This window comes from Bufo bufo, chromosome 4 (genome assembly GCF_905171765.1).
Source record: "Bufo bufo chromosome 4, aBufBuf1.1, whole genome shotgun sequence".
Lineage (NCBI taxonomy): Eukaryota > Metazoa > Chordata > Amphibia > Anura > Bufonidae > Bufo > Bufo bufo.
The window spans coordinates 103,767,953-103,787,481 of record NC_053392.1 but is presented as its reverse complement, the minus strand read 5'-3'; positions in this window follow the sequence as shown (position 1 = coordinate 103,787,481).

Here is a 19,529-nt window from a genome sequence, read left to right as displayed (position 1 = left end):
GGGTCTTCCTGCCAAGTCTCTGGGATAACTGCAGGGGTTAGTGGTTTGTCCAACAAAGTCACGCCAGCAGCGAAAGGTCCCTGTACTGAGCGCATGGGGGTATATTCCACATGATCCCCCACGTACAGGTTGTGACGGGCCTGTGGTAGATTGTGGCGTTTTACTGAGCGCCGGCCCACAAAGATTTCCGACCCGGAGTGGTTGTCTTGTAAAAACCCGACTCCCCTCTCAACGGAGAACCATAGGATGGTTCCTGTCCGTCTGATCAGTCAGGGGTCTCCTGGCTGGGGGTCGTCCACCACCTGTTTAACCCATTCCTCGACGGCGGATTTATATTCCCAAGCTGTCTGGGCAAAGGCGGTTATCTCCCACGATACCTCGGGGTTCAGGCATCCCGGCTTAATGGGAGTAGAACTGGGTGGCGGAGTGGAGACACTAGCTGCCTCCGCCGCACCAGTGGGTGTCTTTAGCGGAACAGGCCTAGGCCTGGTGATGATTTCAGGAGCCGCGGGACGCGGTGCAGGGGCAGGTACGGACCAGGCCTGGGCCTCAGGGAGCGCGGCTGCTCCTACCTGGTGTCGCGCCCGGTTCCGGTGCCTCCTAGTAGTCATCAAGGGGTCCCAACTTAGTCCGCGGTGCAGGCTGGTCAGATGCTTGAGCAGCAGCGTCAGCGGCGTCCTCCGCGGGAGCAGGTTCGGCGTCGGCGCCCATCTTCCGTGACGTCTCGCCTTCTGTGCTGACAGGATTGGAAGCGGAGGGATCCACAGCCTCCGGGGACTTGATCTGAGTCATGTCTTCCTCCGCGGGGACTGGAATCGTGACAGCGGCCTCCTCTGGTACGTAAGGAGCGCTGGTCAGGGTAAGTGGCAAGGACTCTTTGGCCGCAGAGGGATCCACTGCCTCCGGGCTTGTAGCAAAGACGGAGGGTCCACTCTTGTTCACCAGTTGCGAGACTTGGATCTCGAGCGGGTACTCTTCATACACTGGCTCTCCACCAATAGCCATCTGATTCCACTTGGGCTGGGGAAGTGCCATCTTCACTGCCTCTTTGATCGCGAAGACTGCTAGAGATAAGGGTGTAGCCCAGAGGGAGGAGTCTTTACTCCCTTGACTCACAATAGAAAGTTCATGGTGGGCAGTCTTTAGTTTTCCCGCTTCTAGGGGGGCGTATTCGACATCTTCGCGCTCTTGAGAGGGCGTTACTGAGTTTTCCCGCTTCTGGTGGGCGTATTCGATAATTTCGCACTCTTGAGAGGGTGTTCTCGTCTCTTCCCATCTCTTGGGGGCGGTTACAATAACTTAGCGCTCTTGAAGGGGTCTGTATTCGATATCTTCACGCTCTTGAAAGTCATAAAGATGCTGCGCCATGAGGGAAACATGGCCGATTAACCCTTGCAGTGCTGACGCGCATAATGCAGCGTTTTCTGGTCCAGCAATGAAAGTAATAAAGTCCATTTTCAGGGTTTTTTACACAATCTTCAGCCCTTCCAATACTGTAAAACATGCAATTAAATCCGTTTCTGTTGGGCAGGGGTAGGCGCACAATTTGATCCGATCCTGTTCCAGTGATGCCAAAATATGCAGTAAGCCGGATTGGGGTTATGCACACTGGCGTAGGTATAACTGATAGTTAAGAGTTTTTTGTTCATGACGCCAATTGCAATGTGTGCAGGGTACTGTTGCAGGGCCCTTTAAGGTGTTGTAACTCACGTAACAAGTGAGGAATGCCAGAGTGGGGATAATGTCTCTATGTAGTGTCAACGGTGTTTCCTCCCTTGGTACGGCTGGACTCCTGGATCCTGGCTCACTTGCAATAAAATGACTGTTGCTAGTAGGAGTAAGTGAGGAATTTGGTGGTAATGAATGAGATCCAGACTTGTAATAAAGTTCAACTTGTCTTTACTAGTTGCAGCATAAATCCATAGTCTTTAGGTCCCAGCAGGTATTTGGCAATGTATGGCAAGGATCAATATCTCTTCTGCTTCTATACTATATGCCTGGAGAATATGGCAGGAATCTGTCTTCTGCTTTATCTATCTTCTGCTTGGTATGGGATGGACTAGCTGAGGAGGAATTTGGCTTCTCCTGGTCTCTGTATAGTTACTCACAGTGCTGCTCGCAGGGAATGGTTCGACCTGGAGATCTGTAGTTCTGGAGGTGCTGCTTGCTTGTAAACCAGCTGAGGCTCAGGGCTCAGTCTGGGGGTGAAGATCTTTGGTCTCAACCGAGACTAGATCCTGGCTTGAGATCTCTATTTCTTGGAGCTCCTACCAGCACAGCCTTCCCCTAGCAGGGGTAGCTGGTACACTAACTATAACTTCCTTTCCTCCCCATGATACAGGACATGGGACAGCCCACTTCTACTCATAGAGGGGGAGCCTAAACTGGAATGTACTATTCCAGTTTAGAAACACTAAACTGAACTAAGACCTGCTGAATACATTGCTGCCACCTGCTGGTGAACATGAAAATTACAGCAAATTATATGTAACAGGCTAGGATATTGCACATTATTAAGGATGTGATGTAAATTACACAGGATGACAATATAAATACACTTAACATGTTGTAGCGGGGAGAAAGAGTTTAGTAACATAACTCTGGGATGTTACATTCTCCTTTACTTTGAGTTAAGCCGTCCTCGGCTTATGCTTAGGAGGGAGAGAAAGAACCAGCTCTGAGGTACCCAATAAATACAAAGTGCTGCGTGACTTACATATAAAGACATAGATAGACAAAACATGAAACGGCTTTCCCCAGGTTCCTGCCCGCTAGAGTAAGGTGTCCAACACACAGTTTCCTTCTCTTGGTATAACCAGGTAACCTAAATACTGCACAAAGCAAAACCTTTACTATTACAGCAAATTATATGTAACAGGATAGGATATTGCACATTATTAAGGATGTGATGTAAATTACACAGGATGACAATATAAATACACTTAACATGTTGTAGCGGGGAGAAAGAGTTTAGTAACATAACTCTGGGATGTTACATATGCAATATTAAATGGTGACATTACAAAGTACAACTTGTTCCACAAAAAACAAGTCCTCATACAGCTATGGAAAATGAAAAAATAAAAAAGGTATGGCTCAGGAAAGTCAGGGAGTGAAAAACAAAAATGCAAAATTGCAGTGGTTCAGTGCAACCTGCTGCGCGGCCTAGTGTCACAAGGAGGGAAACATTTTGGAAGATGGTGAAGGAGTACATAGTTCTACACCTTGGAGGTGCTGGCCTGCCCTGCCGGTGCCTTGCAGTGCTGGGGTCCTGGCTTAATCCAATAATGGATAATATCTGCATGGAGATTGTATCTTCTCCCCATGGGTCTCCTCCCACACTCCAAAATATACAAATGGGCAAATTGGCTTTGAAATTGACTCTAGTGTGCGTTGGGGTGGGGCGCCTATATGGCAGTCCCTGAATGCACAGAGAGTCACCCCAGCCACACAACTATCCCTGCACTTTGCGTTTCAGCGAGAAAAGCGCATTACAAATGTTTGTCATTGTCTTCAGGTGTTAACTTAGATCAAATTGGGAAATATAAAATGTACTACAAATTAGCTCGTCTAAAAAAAAAAAAAAAATGCATGCAAAAATGTACAAGTAATAAGCCACACAAAAAGTTAGAAGTTTTTACAAACCAAAAATGCCACAAAAAAGTTTTTGTGAAGGCAGACGTGCATCAGTGAACTACTGTGATATAGAACTAGTTTTGCATTTCTAGTCCCCCGGCCTAGCATTTCCTATTTTATTCAGTAGTTATGGAAATAGAGCACTATGGAATTCCCTAATTGCTCTTGTAAACCACATCCATTCACTGATTACATTACCTTTATCAACTATGTGCAGAAATGTTAAAATTATGTCAATGACACCAACAAATACAGGTCTTCAAACCGCAAAGCGGCATAGCTGTTTCTGAAACCTGCGCCTTCAGCGATGTAAAACCCATTATTAGACAAATCAATGTGACTGGTGATCACTTAATGCACTTGGAGCATTATGTATGTGCACTCCTACTACAATGGCACTCTGAAAAAAGACAGCAATTAAATATACGACAAGGTATAAAGCAAAAAAAAAAAAGAATTGGGTAACACAGTGAATTGATGTGAACAGGTATTGACGGTCACTGAACAGGATGCTCTTGGACGGAAAGGCTTTGGCTTGGATTCAGTTGCAGGCAATATCATGGTGTTAGATAACATAGGATGTTCAACACAAGTCAAATATTTACAAAGAAAACTTTATTTCATCTCAGAACACAAAAAAGTTAAAAACATCTTTCTGACGCATTTCAGGTGAAAACACCCTTAATCATAGCAGAGTATATAAACGAAATGACAAGTTTAAATAGGCAACGTACAAGTCATCATAGCATGGTATATAAAATAAATGACAAATTTTATTACACAATGTACACGCCCTGTTGGGAAAATAGTATATGGTAAAACCTGGCATGGAAGGTGCTTGCATAGAAGTAAATAATACAAGGAAAAATAACAATAAGGAAACCTATCATATAGAAAAGAAATGTAAAAAAAGTAATAGCATCATAAAATAATTAATATAGTTAATAGTAGAGTAATATCGTGGTGCTGGTCTGAATGATCATCAGATGGGAAAAACCTGAGCCTGCGTTACCTTGTCTACCGCAACCCTGACACGAGCTCAATTCTCTCATCTTGATGCAGCCTGCCTCATAAATGTACACAGCGCAAGCGCCCTCGTGGGTATTCAGCTGGGCTGTGAGTTGAATCTCTTATTTGCAAGTGCTGCCTCCATGCAGATTTTTAGCTCACTCCTGGACAAAGAACGAGGCAGAACCACAGAGAATGGAAAAGTGTCAGAATCTCATTTCCATACGATCGGGGTTTATTCCTTCACAGTCGCTTTTCATACGTTCTTAGAGTTTTTCTACCCTCCTTTCGACTTGCAAACACATCTTATCCTCTTCAATGAATGTATGATGGGAACGCCACCTTTTCGCAGTCATCCATATTTAATGAGGAATTGATTTAGTATGTCTGAGTTGGCATGTTACAGAGAACAGGATGACTGTCAGGCGGCAGGAGAAAAATGGATCTTTTCTATCATGCGCGACAGTAACGAACACCTCAGCTTTTTTTTCCTTTAGGAAAACATAAAATGCTTAGTTAATCTTAATCTATGTGTCTTCTTCCAGACTAAACATTTCAAGAAGTGAAACTGCTAAAGCTGTCATCGTTCCTATTATGCTATTGTTATATCACACCAACCTTCTGGGCGGCTGCGAGGAACAAAGAGCACGTAAAACACTCAACAGACTTGAATAATGAATATCTACAAACATGCAAACAAATTTTATAATGGCCTCGTTCACTGGAGCTTACAACCTAAGGACCCCTACACATAGATATATTTCATCTACTCTAGTCATGTGAAGCCGTAATATACCCCCTATACTAGTGTATGAGTGCCTACTGTAATACAGCCCCTATACTAGTGTATAAGTGCCTACCGTAATATAGCCCCTATACTAGTGTATGAGTGCTTACCATAATACTGCCCCTATACTAGTGTGTGAGTGACTACCGTAATACAGCCCCTCTACTAGTGTATGAGTGCCTACCATAATACAGCCCCTATACTAGTGTATGAGTGCCTACCGTAATACAGGCCCTACACTAGCGTATGAGTGCCTACCTGTGTTGGTGAACGTGGTTTCATTTATTCAAGAAACTGTTCACTATCATACCAAAAGCAATACGACAACAATGCCATTGTTATACCCAAGCTAGTGAACATGTTGTTTCATTATTTCAAGAAACAGTTCACTTTTATACCAAAAACAATATAGTTGGAATTTTACTTATGTAATTATACTTTCTTCGAGTCCGAAGGCAGCACAGAAGGGATATTTCCCGTCCCGGTCACTCTATCAAAGGACCGCCCACCTAGAAAAATCTAACAATTAAACAATTAACAATTAACAGAATTGACAATACCCTAGGTACTCTATATAAGACGCCAAGGCACTGCATCCATTGTGTAATAACGTAGACCAACTCATGCAAGTAAAATTTATTGGGAGGGTTAGTGTGCTGCCTTCGGACTCGAAGAAAGTATAATTCCGTAAGTAAAATTCCAACTTTCTTCTTCGTCCTACAGCAGCACAGAAGGGATATAACATAGAAATTAAAGGGGGGGGAAGCTTTCTTTTACTGCTGACAAAACTGCTGTGCTGAAGGCTGAGTTCTCGGGTCCATTGCTGAGCCTGTAGTGATGAACAAACGTAGAAGATGACGTCCAGGAAGCTGCATTGCAGATGTCTAGGAGATCAACCTGCTGTCTTTCGGCCCAAGATGTAGAAGTTGCTCTCGTGGAGTGGGCTCTTAATGGCCGAGGCGGTTCTTTACCATCTAAGATGTAGGCCTCCGAGATGGTTGTTTTAATCCAACGACCCAGAGTGTCTTTTGAGGCTTTCATACCCTTCCTCGGACCAGAGAATAAAATGAACAAATTTTCTTCTTTCCGGAAATCTCTCAGCCTTTCAAGATAGCAAATTAATGCTCTACGAATGTCCAGAGTATGGAGTCTTATTTCCTCATCTGACTTAGGGTCAGGGTAGAATACTGGAAGAACAGATTCTCTATTGATGTTAGTTGAAGACGCAACTTTTGGTCTAAATGAAGGCATGGTTCTTAGTCTGACACCATTCGGCAAAATTTTCAAATATGGCTCTCTGGAGGACAAAGCCTGCAACTCCCCTAGCCTCTTTGCGCAAGTGATGGCAATGAGAAAAAGGATCTTGTAGGATAACCAGGTTCAAAGGGAAGACCTGTAAGTCTATTTAGAACCAGTTATAATTCCCAGATGGGCATAGGCGGTCTCACAGAAGGCCTCAACTTCTTCAATGCTCTGAAATATCTAGCTATTAAAGCGTCACCTTCATATTGTCCATCTGTCCAAGCATTAATGGCTGTCATGTGGACTCTTAATGTATTAGGCTTTAGGCCCTTTTCGTGCCCCTCTTGCAGGAATTGCAAAATGGAGTTGGTAGAGACTAGTAACTCTTTTTCCTGCAACCAGGAAGAAAACTTTCTCCATAATCTGTTGTAAACTGCAATAGTAGACTGCTTTCTGGAGGACAGTAAAGTAGAAATGACCTCATCTGAAAGGCCTTTCTCTTTTAATCTTTCCCTTTCAGGTGCCAAACGGTTAAATGCAACTTGTTCAGTTGAGGATGGTAAAGGTCTTCTTGTAGAAGAAGATCCGGGTACAGAGGCAAAGTCCAGTGATCCTTTTTCGAAAGTTGAGATACGACAGAAAACCAAGCCCTGCAGGGCCAATATGGAGCTATTAGTAATGCTTCCGGTGCTTCTGAGAGGAGTTTCGGTATGATCTGAGGTAATATTGGTATGGGAGGAAACAGGTAGACAAACTTGTGGCTCCAATTCAGAGAGAAGGCATCCAGACAGTCGGGTCTGTCCGCTCTCCTGAGAGAACAAAACTTCAGGGATTTCTTGTTCTTCCTCGTTGCGAACAGATCCCATTCTGGACGACCCCATTTCTGCACTATTTGGGAGAAATATTTTGCTTTCAATTCCCATTCTCCTAGGCACACCTTCTGTCGACTGAGTCGATCTGCTCTGATATTCTCGGAGCCCTTGATGTGAACTGCCACTAGGCTGTGTAGGACTGGCTCTGCCCAAGACATTATTCTGTCGCAAATGGACTGTAGAGAGAGACAACGCGTTCCCCCTTGTTTGTTTACATAATATGCCGCCGTTGCATTTTCTGTCTGCAGGAGAACTGCTCTGTGGTAGAGATAAGGTTCGAAATGCTGCAGGGCTAGTTGAATGGCTTTCAATTCCCTGAAGTTTGAGGATCGCCTCCATAGGCGTGTGCACGGGGTGTGCCGGGTGTGCCTGGGCACACCCTAATCATCACCTCCATGCTGCACTCAGCCATCTGCCAACTCTTGATGCGATCCTTCTCATAGGCTTCAGGCTAAGGGTCTGAAGCCTATGAGACAGTAGAGCGCTAGAATGGATTTGCTCTAGGGAGGTATGATGTCGAGAAAGAGGCGGAGTCTCGTCATACAGGGGGCGGGGCCTCAAGATATGCAGGAAATTCAACAGAGCAAGTTGCAGAGAGGAGCAGAAGGTTAGAGGGGTCTGAAGAGAGGGGGTGAAGTGATATTATTTACCTGGGGACTGTATGCTGGAGGGGCTAAAGGCAGAGATAGTGATGTATTTTACATGGGACTGTATGCTGGAGGGGCAAAAGGCAGAGATAGTGATGTATTTTACATGGGACTGTATGCTGGAGGGGCTGAAGGCAGGAGGGGTGATATTATTTTACATGGAACTGTATGCTGGAAGGGCTGAAGGCCGGGGGAGTTTTGTATTTTACATGGGACTGTATGTTGGAGGGGCTGAAGGCAGGCAGCGAAGAGAGGGTGATATTATTTACATGGGACTGTATGTTGGAGGGGCTGAAGGCAAGGAGTGATGTATTTTACATGGGACTGTATGCTGGAGGGGCTGAAGAGCGCCATAATTATTACTATTAGGGTTCATTCACAAGTCCGCAGTGTTTTGCGGATCCGCAACACACCCGCCAGGCACCCCCATAGAACAGCCTATTTTTGTCCACAGCTGCGGACAAGAATAGGACATGTTCTATTTTTTTCCAGAGCCGCGGACCGGAAGTTCGGCAGGCCGCTCCGGAAATGCGGATGCGAAGAGCACACTGTGTGCTTTCCGCATCCATTCCGTCCCCATGGAGAATGCATGGGTCCGCACCCATTCCGCACAATTGCGGAATGGATGCGGACACATTTTGCGGACGTGTGAATGGAGCCTAATACAGAGGGGGCCATTATAATATTAAGAATAATAACAACACAGAGGGGCCAGTATATATTATAATTATACGGAGGGCATTATATTTATGGGCACTACGGGTGGAGGGGAGGTCTATTATCTGAGGATGATAGTAAAGTGAGGAATCTAAAACATTTTTCTGTGAAACTATGCAGATATGCGGCTGAAAGAAGGTATCATGGCGGTCTGATCTCCGAATGAAGACGTTGAGGAAGGTCTACATCACAGGAGACGTCACTGGATGTAACAGGTGTGTGCTGCTGTAATGTCCATCCACATATCTGTTTGGGGGGGGGGGGTGGCTATAGGATTTAGTCCACACGGCCGCAGTCTGGTCCCAGACTTCAGGTCACACTGTGCGTGTTCTGAATTCTGGGGCCTCATACCCATCTACTACATTATCTGTACTCAGAGAGTTACCACTGTGTTATCTGTGGTGTTACATAGGACTGCAGGTGACATGTACTGCATTATTTGTAAAAAGATTGGGGGGAGAAATACTTGGCTTGCCCAGGGAGCTGGCAACCCACGCTACACCACTGGAACTCTGCCCTGTATGTTCCCTGCTGCTTGCTACCCCTCCTCAATTACACCCCTGTATAATGTACCCTGATACCCCTCAGTTATATGATACTGTATACCTAAGGGGTATCAGGGTAAATTACAGGGGGTAATATAACTGAAGGATCAGGGTAAATTATACAGGGGGTAAAACTAAGGGGTATTAGGGTACATTATTATACAGGGGTAATATAACTGAGGAGGGCTATCTCAGGGGACATGATGAAGGGGTAATATAATTTATATAATATAAGTTATATTACCCCTGTATAATGTCCCTGATAGCCCTCCTCAGTTATATTACTCCTGTATAATTTACCCTGATAGACCTTAGTTATATTACCCCTGTATTATAATGTACCCTGATACCCCTTAGTGTATTTGTGTGTGTATGTATATATATATATACGCACGCACGCGCGCGGCGTGTGCTTGTGCTTTAGGGTGCACACCCTAATGCAATAGGCTGCGCACACCTATGATCGCCTCATTGTGGTTGAGGGCCATTCCACTTGAATCCACCGATCTCCCATGTGCGCACCCCAACCTTTGCGGGAAGCATCTGTGGTTATCATTACTCTTTGAACGACTCAGAAATCTCTTCCTTTTTACAGATTTTCTTCTCTTGTCCACCAAAGCAGCCCTCTGCGTGTTGCATATGATATCTTCATCATAGTGGTTAGGGATTTGGGATTCTTGTCCCAACAGTGGAGAATCTCTCTTTGCAGGTCTCTCATATGAGGCTTCGCCCATGGCACCGCCTCATAATAAGGATTTGGAGAAAGGGCAGAGGGATAGCAGAGCAGAGAGAGGATGGTGCTGCTACTTGGGGGTCATACCATGGGGGAGTAATAAAGCCCACCATAATGCCCCCCCAGTAGTAATAATTCTCCTTATAATATGCAAAACATTTGTAATGCCCCCAGTTGAGCTAATGTTCCCATAATGTGCCAATATAAAATACCCCTTCTCAGTGCCCCCGTAGATGACCCCCATAGTGCCCCCCCCTTCCCCATAGTACCCACCATAATGTGTCCCAGTATAAAATGCCCCTATACAGAGCCCCCATATAAAATATCTTCTTTTTTAGCCTCAGTAGATGCCCCTATAGTGCCCCCCAATAATCTGCAGTAAGATGTGCCCCCATAGATGCCCCCAATCATGTGCCAGTAATAAGAGCCCCCCCACCATCATGTGCCAGTAGCCAGAGCCCCCCATATCATATGCCAGTAGCCAGAGCCCCCCCATATCATGTGCCAGTAGCCCCCCTTATGTGCCAGTAGCCCCCCTATGTGCCAGTAGCCCTCCTTATCATGTGCCAGTAGCCCCCCTTATCATGTGCCAGTAGCCCCATTATCATGTGCCAGTAGCCCCCCTTATCATGTGCCAGTAGCCCCCCATATCATGTGCCAGTAGCCAGAGCCCCCCCCCCCATATCATGTGCCAGTCGCCAGATCCCCCCCATTATCATGTGCCAGTAGCCAGAGTGCCCCCATATCATGTGCCAGTAGCCAGAGTGCCCCCATATCATGTGCCAGTAGCCCCCCATATCATGTGCCAGTAGCCCCCCTTATCATGTGCCAGCCCAGTAGTCCCCCCTTATCATGTGCCAGCCCAGTAGTCCCCCCTTATCATGTGCCAGCCCAGTAGTCCCCCCTTATCATGTGCCAGCCCAGTAGCCCCCCTTATCATGTGCCAGCCCAGCCCAGTAGTCCCCCCTTATGTGCCAGCCCAGTAGCCCCCCTTATGTGCCAGCCCAGTAGCCCCCCTTATGTGCCAGCCCAGTAGCCCCCCTTATCATGTGCCAGCCCAGTAGTCCCCCCTTATCATGTGCCAGCCCAGTAGCCCCCCTTATCATGTGCCAGCCCAGCCCAGTAGTCCCCCCTTATGTGCCAGCCCAGTAGCCCCCCTTATCATGTGCCAGCCCAGTATTGTACCTATATAAAAAAAAATAATACACTTATACTTACCTCCAGCAATGCGATGCGATGCAGGCCGCCTCTTCCGTCTGTGTCCCTCGCTATACGGCTCAGGCGACGCGATGACGTCATCGCGCCATCACCGGCCTCTGATAGGCTGCCAGCACTAAGCCGGCAGCCTATCAGAGGAACAGGAGGGGACACACCTCTCCCTCCTCTGCCGCAGCACAGGCATCTGTATTGCCGTCCTGAGGACGGCAATACAGATGACTATGGAGATGAGCGCTTCCGCAATGGAGGCGCTCATCTCCTGCTCTGCCCTGCCGCCGGCCGCCCCCACTTGTCACCAGGGCCGCAGCGCTGGGGTGCGGGGCACCCACTGCACCCCGTGTAGGATCGGCCCTGGTTGTAGAGATCAATAACTGAATTCTGTGAACAATCTGAGCCACTTTGAGAGGAGGAAGAAATACCTTCATTACTTCTGAGTCTAACAAAAGACCCAGGAACTGGATTCTCTTAGTGGGGACCAGCTGCGACTTCTTTTGGTTGACAATGAACCCGACTTGCTGAAGTAGATTCAGAGCAGTGTGAAGATCCGATCTCAGAACCTCTTCGGAAGCTGCAATAAGCAACCAGTCGTCCAGATATGGCACTATCCTTAGACCTTGAACCCTAAGAGCTGCAATAAGGATGACCACCACCTTCGTAAAGATACGAGGTGCCGGAGATAGCCCGAAGGGAAGAGCCCTGAACTGATAGTGCCAAATCTGACCTAGAGTCTTGACGCCACCCTGAGAAATCTCCTCGATTCTTTGTGGATAGGTATATGAAGGTATACATCTTTTAGATCTATGGATGCCATCACCTCCCCAGGTTGCAGGATGCTCAGGACAGATCTTATGTTGTCCATCTTGAATTTTACCTTCTTTAAATGGTTGTTTAGAAACCTTAAATCTATGATGAGGCGCCACCTCGGAACAGGAAACACTCTTGAATAGACCCCTGAATATACTTCCTCTTCTGGAACTCTCTCCAGAGCATTCATCTGTAGGAACTCCTGAAGAAGAGGCATGATTCTTGGATCCTCCGTGTTGTTTAACAGGAACCTTTCCCTTGGAAGATGAACGAATTCGAGTGAATAACCGTTCTTGATGATATTCCAAACCCAGTTGTCTGAAGTGACACTCTCCCATTTCATATAAAAGCTTCTTAACCTTGCGCCTACAGTGAGGGCAGGCTTGACGTCAGAATTTTGAATTAGAGGCAGGGGCTTCAGAGGGTTTCTTCTTTCCCTTGTCCTGGTAGCGGGAGCTAAACTTCTTCCCTTGCTCCTGTCTATTACGACCCTGAAAAGAAGATCTTCCTCTCTGCGTACGAAATCTGGTAGACCTGGGCCTGAAAGTTTGCGGAAAAGCTAAAGCCTTCTCTTTTTTATTTTCTTCCAGGATCTTATCCAACTGGGATCCTATTAATTTTCCCGGTTCAAATGGGAGAGCGCAAAAGTTGGATTTTGAGAAAGCATCTCCCGTCAAAGGTTTTAACCAAATCGATCTTCTTGTGGAATTCGCTAAAGCCATGTTCTTGGCTGAGATCTTTATGACATCAAGTGGAAAATAACAAAGGAATTCCGCAGCCATCTTAAGGGTCGATACTTGATCCAGCAGTTCATGCCTTGGTACCCCCGCTTGGATGTCTCTGGTTAGTTCGCTGAGCCAGACTCTTAACGCTCTTGCCACAGGCACTGAGGACATAGCTGCCTTCTGCAGAGAAGCCAGGTTGCAATGAGATCTCTTTAGGAAGGTGTCAGCTTTCCGATCCATAGGATCTTTTAATAGAGAAGAATCATCTGATGGAAAAAAGATCTTTTGGACAGACGTGCAATGGCTGGATCAACTTTAGACGGTAATTCCCATTCCTCTGATGCAGCCGGGTCTAACTTGTATAGAGACTTGAAGCGAGGTCCTAAGTCCAGGCGTTTATCGGGTCTTTTCCATTCCCTTTCCATAATGGTCTTTAAAACCGGATGAGCAGGGAGAACTCTGGATTTCTTCGTAGGGAAGTAATACAGGTTACCCTTATCCTGTACCAAATCTTCTTCATCATTAGTTTCCAGACAACGCTTTACGCGTCTGATGAGTTTTTCTGCTGAATCCTTTTTCAATAGGAAAAATTCTTCACTACCTGTATCTGAATCCGAAGATAGGTCAGATTGAGAAACAATAGCTGATGATTGAAACATGTCATCTGAATGATGATGATGATGGCTTTTTTCCTTTTTGCTACCAGAAGTAGAAGGCAAATTCTGCATATTTTCTCTGAACCAGGAAAAAAAAATGTTTTTGCTTCTTCTGCTAACGGGTCATGTGGGGTACAATCCATACAGATATTGGATGTCGCTTCTGGTGATAAAGGCTGTAGACAAGTGATGCATAGCTTAGATCTTGCGGGCTGCGGAACAGGCGTGCGTAACTTCTCTGCACAGAGATCACAGATGTCATCATGTAAATCATCTGGAAGCGGCAATTTACAACCTGCACAAACACGGTGCTTTATCTTTTTATGGCTCTTCCGGCTCGACATCTAAGAAATTTTTTTTTTTTATTAGATGCACATATATAGAGCATAAGAGAGGCAGACAGGGCAGCAACACCCTTAGAAATACTTTTAGAGACTCAGAACTCAGCTGCCTCGCACAGCAGGAAAGTGCACACAGATTCTGAGTCTCTAAATAGGAACCAGAGTTTGAATTTGCCGCCCAAGACGTGATGACGTCACAGGACCTGAACGCCGCACGGGAAGAGGAATGAGGGCATAAGGGGAAGTGTGTGCGCGCGCGCGCCTATACAACAGAGACCGCAGCGCATAGAAGAGGTAATTAACCCTTCCTGAACTTACCCGGAGTATAAACACATCAGACCTGAGCCAGGCATCGCCGGCAGACAGCCTAATACTTACCCGGCTGTAACCGTCTGTTTACCGGGAACCAGGTCAGCCAGGCACACGCACTGGACACAGACCAGCGACCTGCTACAGGTATTACCAGGCAAACGCACTGGTAGGCAACAGCCACAATACACTATAGTAGGTTTGGGCTAGTAACCCACTAGCCAGACTGACGGAGCCTGAACAACGCAAGGCTCAAGTCCTTTCCAGGTGGGCAGCAGGGTGAGACAATCACCTGCTAGAGTAAGGACTAGAAAAAACACGATGCAGTGCCTTGGCGTCTTATATAGAGTACCTAGGGTATTGTCAATTCTGTTAATTGTTAATTGTTTAATTGTTAGATTTTTCTAGGTGGGCGGTGACTGGGACAGGAAATATCCCTTCTGTGCTGCTGTAGGACGAAGAAGAAAGAGATAATGCCATTATTATACATGTATTAGTAAACACCTGTCTTAGTGAATGCTTTGTTTGATGGGTCACAGTGCCTTGGCGCAGCTCAGTCCCATATAAGTGAAAGGAACAGAGCTGCTATACCAAGAACAGCCACTATGCAAATCACATAGTGGCCACTTCAAATAGCTGATGGGGGGGGGGGGTGTTGGGATTTGGACCACCCACCATCAGTTATTGATGACCTATCCTAAGGTTCCTTCTGCCACAGTGAAATAGAGGGGCTCTATTGGTTACCATGACAGCCTGGAGCCTGCTGAGGCTTCATAGTGGACAGCACATAGTAATCTGCCTGCTGAGCTGTGCACAAGGCACAGCCTAGCAGGTAAAGCTGAATAATCCCATTCATCTATTAGAGTGAATGAGACAAGGGATCAAAAGATCCCAGGTTCCAGCCCCCTAAGGGACTTAAATATTTTTACATTAACAAAAAAATATATATATATATATATATATATATATATATATATATATTTTTTCTCCATTTTACATATTAAAATGATCAATAAAAAAAACATATTAGGTATCGCCCCATCTTAAAATGTCTAAACTATTAAAATATAAAAGTAATTTTCATGTGCGGTGTTCACCATAACGGAAAAAAAAATATTAAAACACACTATTTGCCATTTTTTTGTCACCTTATCCCCCCAAAAAATTCAATAACGGTGTCAAAAAGTCAAAATCAAAAAAGAACTCCGCTAAATTATGGCAATGAATTAGAGAAAAAGATACTAACTAATCATGTTTTGCTCAATTGAGCATAAGCCTATGGCAAAATCATAATATAAAAACCTATAAAAAGGTTGCAAGGCCGCTTAGAATCAATATTAATTTTATTGATAAATAAATAAATACATAAGTTAAAAACCAGTACAAGTGCAGGGAAAAGGCAACATCAACCAAAGAAGAACACAATGGAAACAGTTCATATCTGTCCACAAAAGAAAAAATTCAAAGGTAAAGTGCAAGTGCAATAGATAACAATAACTGAATGTATACTCATAAACTCACTTTCCCATAATGTGTCTCCTCCGGGAGCGATGGCACCAACCCCAACGCACGTTTCGGCGAACCTTTGTCTGGGGGTGGTGTCATCACTGAAGGACACACACTATATACTCCCAAAAACGAATGCACCTGAATATGGAATCACATGCGCCGGACTAGTATAATGAAAGGCGTCACGTGATCTATCCATCACGTGATCCCGTATCGTATCGCATGACGACGCAGGCAGGACTCGTGATATTATCATTGCGAGATCCATGTCGGCGGCATCAAGGTAATACATGCGCATGCGCAGGCCTGGCATTGCCCTATAATGATTAAACATGATTATTCATAATAGAAAATATTACAAACAGAAAAAAAAAAAAGAGTGGAGACATAAATAAAAGAATTTAAAAAATGACATGATTATATATAAAAGAATGGTGAAATTACATGATTATACAAAAACACTGATCATTAATTAAGAACAGCACAGACCACATGATGTGAATAAGATAAAAAAAAAAAACATGAATAATAAATCATGATTATACAATGCAATACATAAAATTATGTGGACACACTAAAAGTTAATTGTGGCACATACCGCATAATGTAAATAGAAGAAAATAAGTGCCAAAAATGATGAATCACTACAAAACATAATTAAATAAAACGTGAGAAAAAATAAACACATAGATAAGTGCATTATATTTGTGAGATAAAATAAATATCACAATATATTTATATTTTTTCAGTACAAAGAGGATAAACGTGTGAAGTCCATATAGTGCAAGACTATATGCATGGATGGAGCCCAAAATAGTAAATATAAGAGAAAATAATGTGTAAATCCATATAGTGATAAGCCTGAAACAATAAAAGATTCATATGTCAATTAAAATATAATAAAAACACTTGGCGTATGCTGACCCGGGGAATGTCAACCAGAAAGGAAGAAATGTCTTCCATGAGTCCATTCAGGCCAAAGGTATTCAGCTTCCAGATACACTTGCACTCCAATTGTGCAAGTTTCTTGGAAGTATCTCCACTACGAATATTTTTCGAAATGCAATCTATCCCCCGAACTTTCAGGACTTTAGGATCATAAGCAGGATGAAGTTTGAAAAGTCTGACAACAGACTTCAAATTTGCCATGTCTCTTTCCTCGGCAGCGGATAGAATGTTCCGAACTTGTTCACGCACTCTAACCTTTAACTCTCTTGTGGTAAGTCCCACTTAGATCTTTGGACAGGGACATGTAGCGTAATAGACAACTGATGTACTGGAGCATTCCAACCCATGTGTTATTTGAAAGGTATTCTTACTAGTAGAGTCATGAAAATTCGAAGCCCTTTCCATATTGGAACAAGCCATACATCTTCCACATGGTAAAAAACACCATTTGGGTTTACCAATTCCAGGGAAGATTGGAGGGGTCTGTTTCATATAACAACTCCTAACCAAATGATCTCTCAAGTTCCTAGATCTCCTTGCCCCCACAGACGGTCCTGAAGCAATGTATTTCGCAATAACCGGATCCGTCAACAGGAACGGCCAGAACTTCCTCAAACAGGTTTTTATCTCGGGCCATCTGGAGTAGTAGTTTGTGATGAATCTTACTTTCTTATCACTCAACTTTAGTTTAACAGAAAAAAGAAGATCGTGACAGGAACACAATTGTGCCCTCCTATGTGCTTCCTTAATGGACCGTTGACCATATCCACAACTCGAAAAACGCTGCTTCAGATCATCCGCGTGTTGCTCAAACATGCGATCAGTAGAGCATATCCTACAGACCAATAAAAACTGTCCAACCAGATTAAAGGTTAATTTCTTATAGCAATCTTTATCTCTTAATTGTCTATAGTCTATTGTCTCTCTTTTATATAATGAATGTCAAAAAGTCATACGTACCACATACATTGTACCAATAAAACCTACAGTCCTCATACAGCTCTGTGGATGGAAATGTTAAAAGTTAATGCTGTAAGAAAATGGCGATGCAAAGAAATGTTTGCTGTTTTTTAAAAAGGTTTGGTATCGCTGTAATTGGATTGACCCACAAAATAAGGATGTCATGTAATTTCTAGGGCACAGTGAACACCGGAATGTCAAAAACCAAAAAACCTTGGCGGAAATTATATATATTTTTTTCAGTTTCACTCCACAAATATTTTTTTTCCCCATTTTCCAATACAAGACATGATGAATTAGATTGTGCCATTAAAAATTCCAACTTGGTAAAGTCCGATGCTTTTGTTCCACTATAGAAAAAAAAAAGAATCACACATCGTGCCAAAACCCGAAACAGCCATGACTTATCTAAATTGTACTAAGCAGTTATCTATGATATTCATTTTACTTTCTTTGTCTACCTACCTTTGAAAAAAGAACAATGACCATTGCATGTAGTCACATGAAAAGATGAGGTTCGTATTTAGATTTCAAACATTCCACAGAGCTCCCACTAAGTGAATGGAATCCTGCTGAAACGGCTTCGTATGGATCAAAAACTGCGCACGCTCTTGATGATTTCTTTCTTCCACCACCAGTACATAGATGAGGTCAGACAAATAAATGGATCACAAATTTACAATACTAGAAGACTTCACAAAAATCTTCAAATCTGGAGGCAAGCTAACTATAAGTTTTCTTCATACCAGCATTGGAGATACTTGGTGTACCTTTTGTTGTTGTTGTGTTTTTTTTTTTTTTTTTCAAATTAAAAATGTCAATGAGAAGGAAACAAGGAAGAAACTAATTTATCAGCTCTTACCAATTTGCTTGCTTCCTTCTGTCCTATTTTTTGGTTAATAAAAAGAAAGAGATGATGGATCCTTGTGATGACAGCGTGAACTGTTTAAAGAAATACTTAATGGGCATCTATCAGCAGAAGCAACTCTTTTAAAACAAACATAATGCCTGGTAGGGCTGACCCTGCTGGTTAAAAACATACATTTCTTACTCAGATTTGTTGCAGCATTCAGGAGAAATAAGCAGTTTTTAAAAATTATATTGATAAGTCATCAGTATCTGATCAGTGGGGGTCCGACAGCCGGGGCCCCCGCCGATCAGCTGTTTGAGAAGGTACTGGTGCGGCCTTCTCCATGCTTACCAAGCACAGCACCGTACGTTGTATACCGGCTGTTCTTGGTATTGCACTCATCCCCATGCATTATGTTGGTTGTTCAAAGAAGGTGTCGCGCTGCCTCACTTGGCTGTAATTCGAAGGTCTTGATCAGGATAGGATACAACAGCTTTTAGGTGATGCCAAACAACGAGGTTCCACAGGATGATAATCTTAGTCACAGAACCACCCCTCTGTAGATATAAAGGTTCAGGCACATAGTGAAGGTCCACCAATGTTTCCAATGGTAATAGCTTTCATTATACTCACAAAGGTATAAGATCAATAGGCATAAAACAGAATAAAATCTCCGTGGTTATAACACCGCTCGACCAGGTTTCGCCACACCAGCTTCATCAGGAGTGGATCCGCTGTTGTTTGGCATCACCTAAAAGCTGTTGGATCCTATCCTGATCAAGACCTTTGAATTAGAGCCAAGTGAGGCAGCTCGACACCTTCTTTGAACTGTCTGTTGAATGTGAATAAGCCCACTTCACACGGTAGTCTGCGACGCCAAAAAAGAAGAAAACACAGTGGTGAACTTTATTATTTTTTATTTTTATTTTTGTAATATTATTTACTATATATATATATTTTTTTTTATTGAAGAGACTACCAGGCATTATGACTGGTTTAATAGGAATGATCCTCCCGACAGA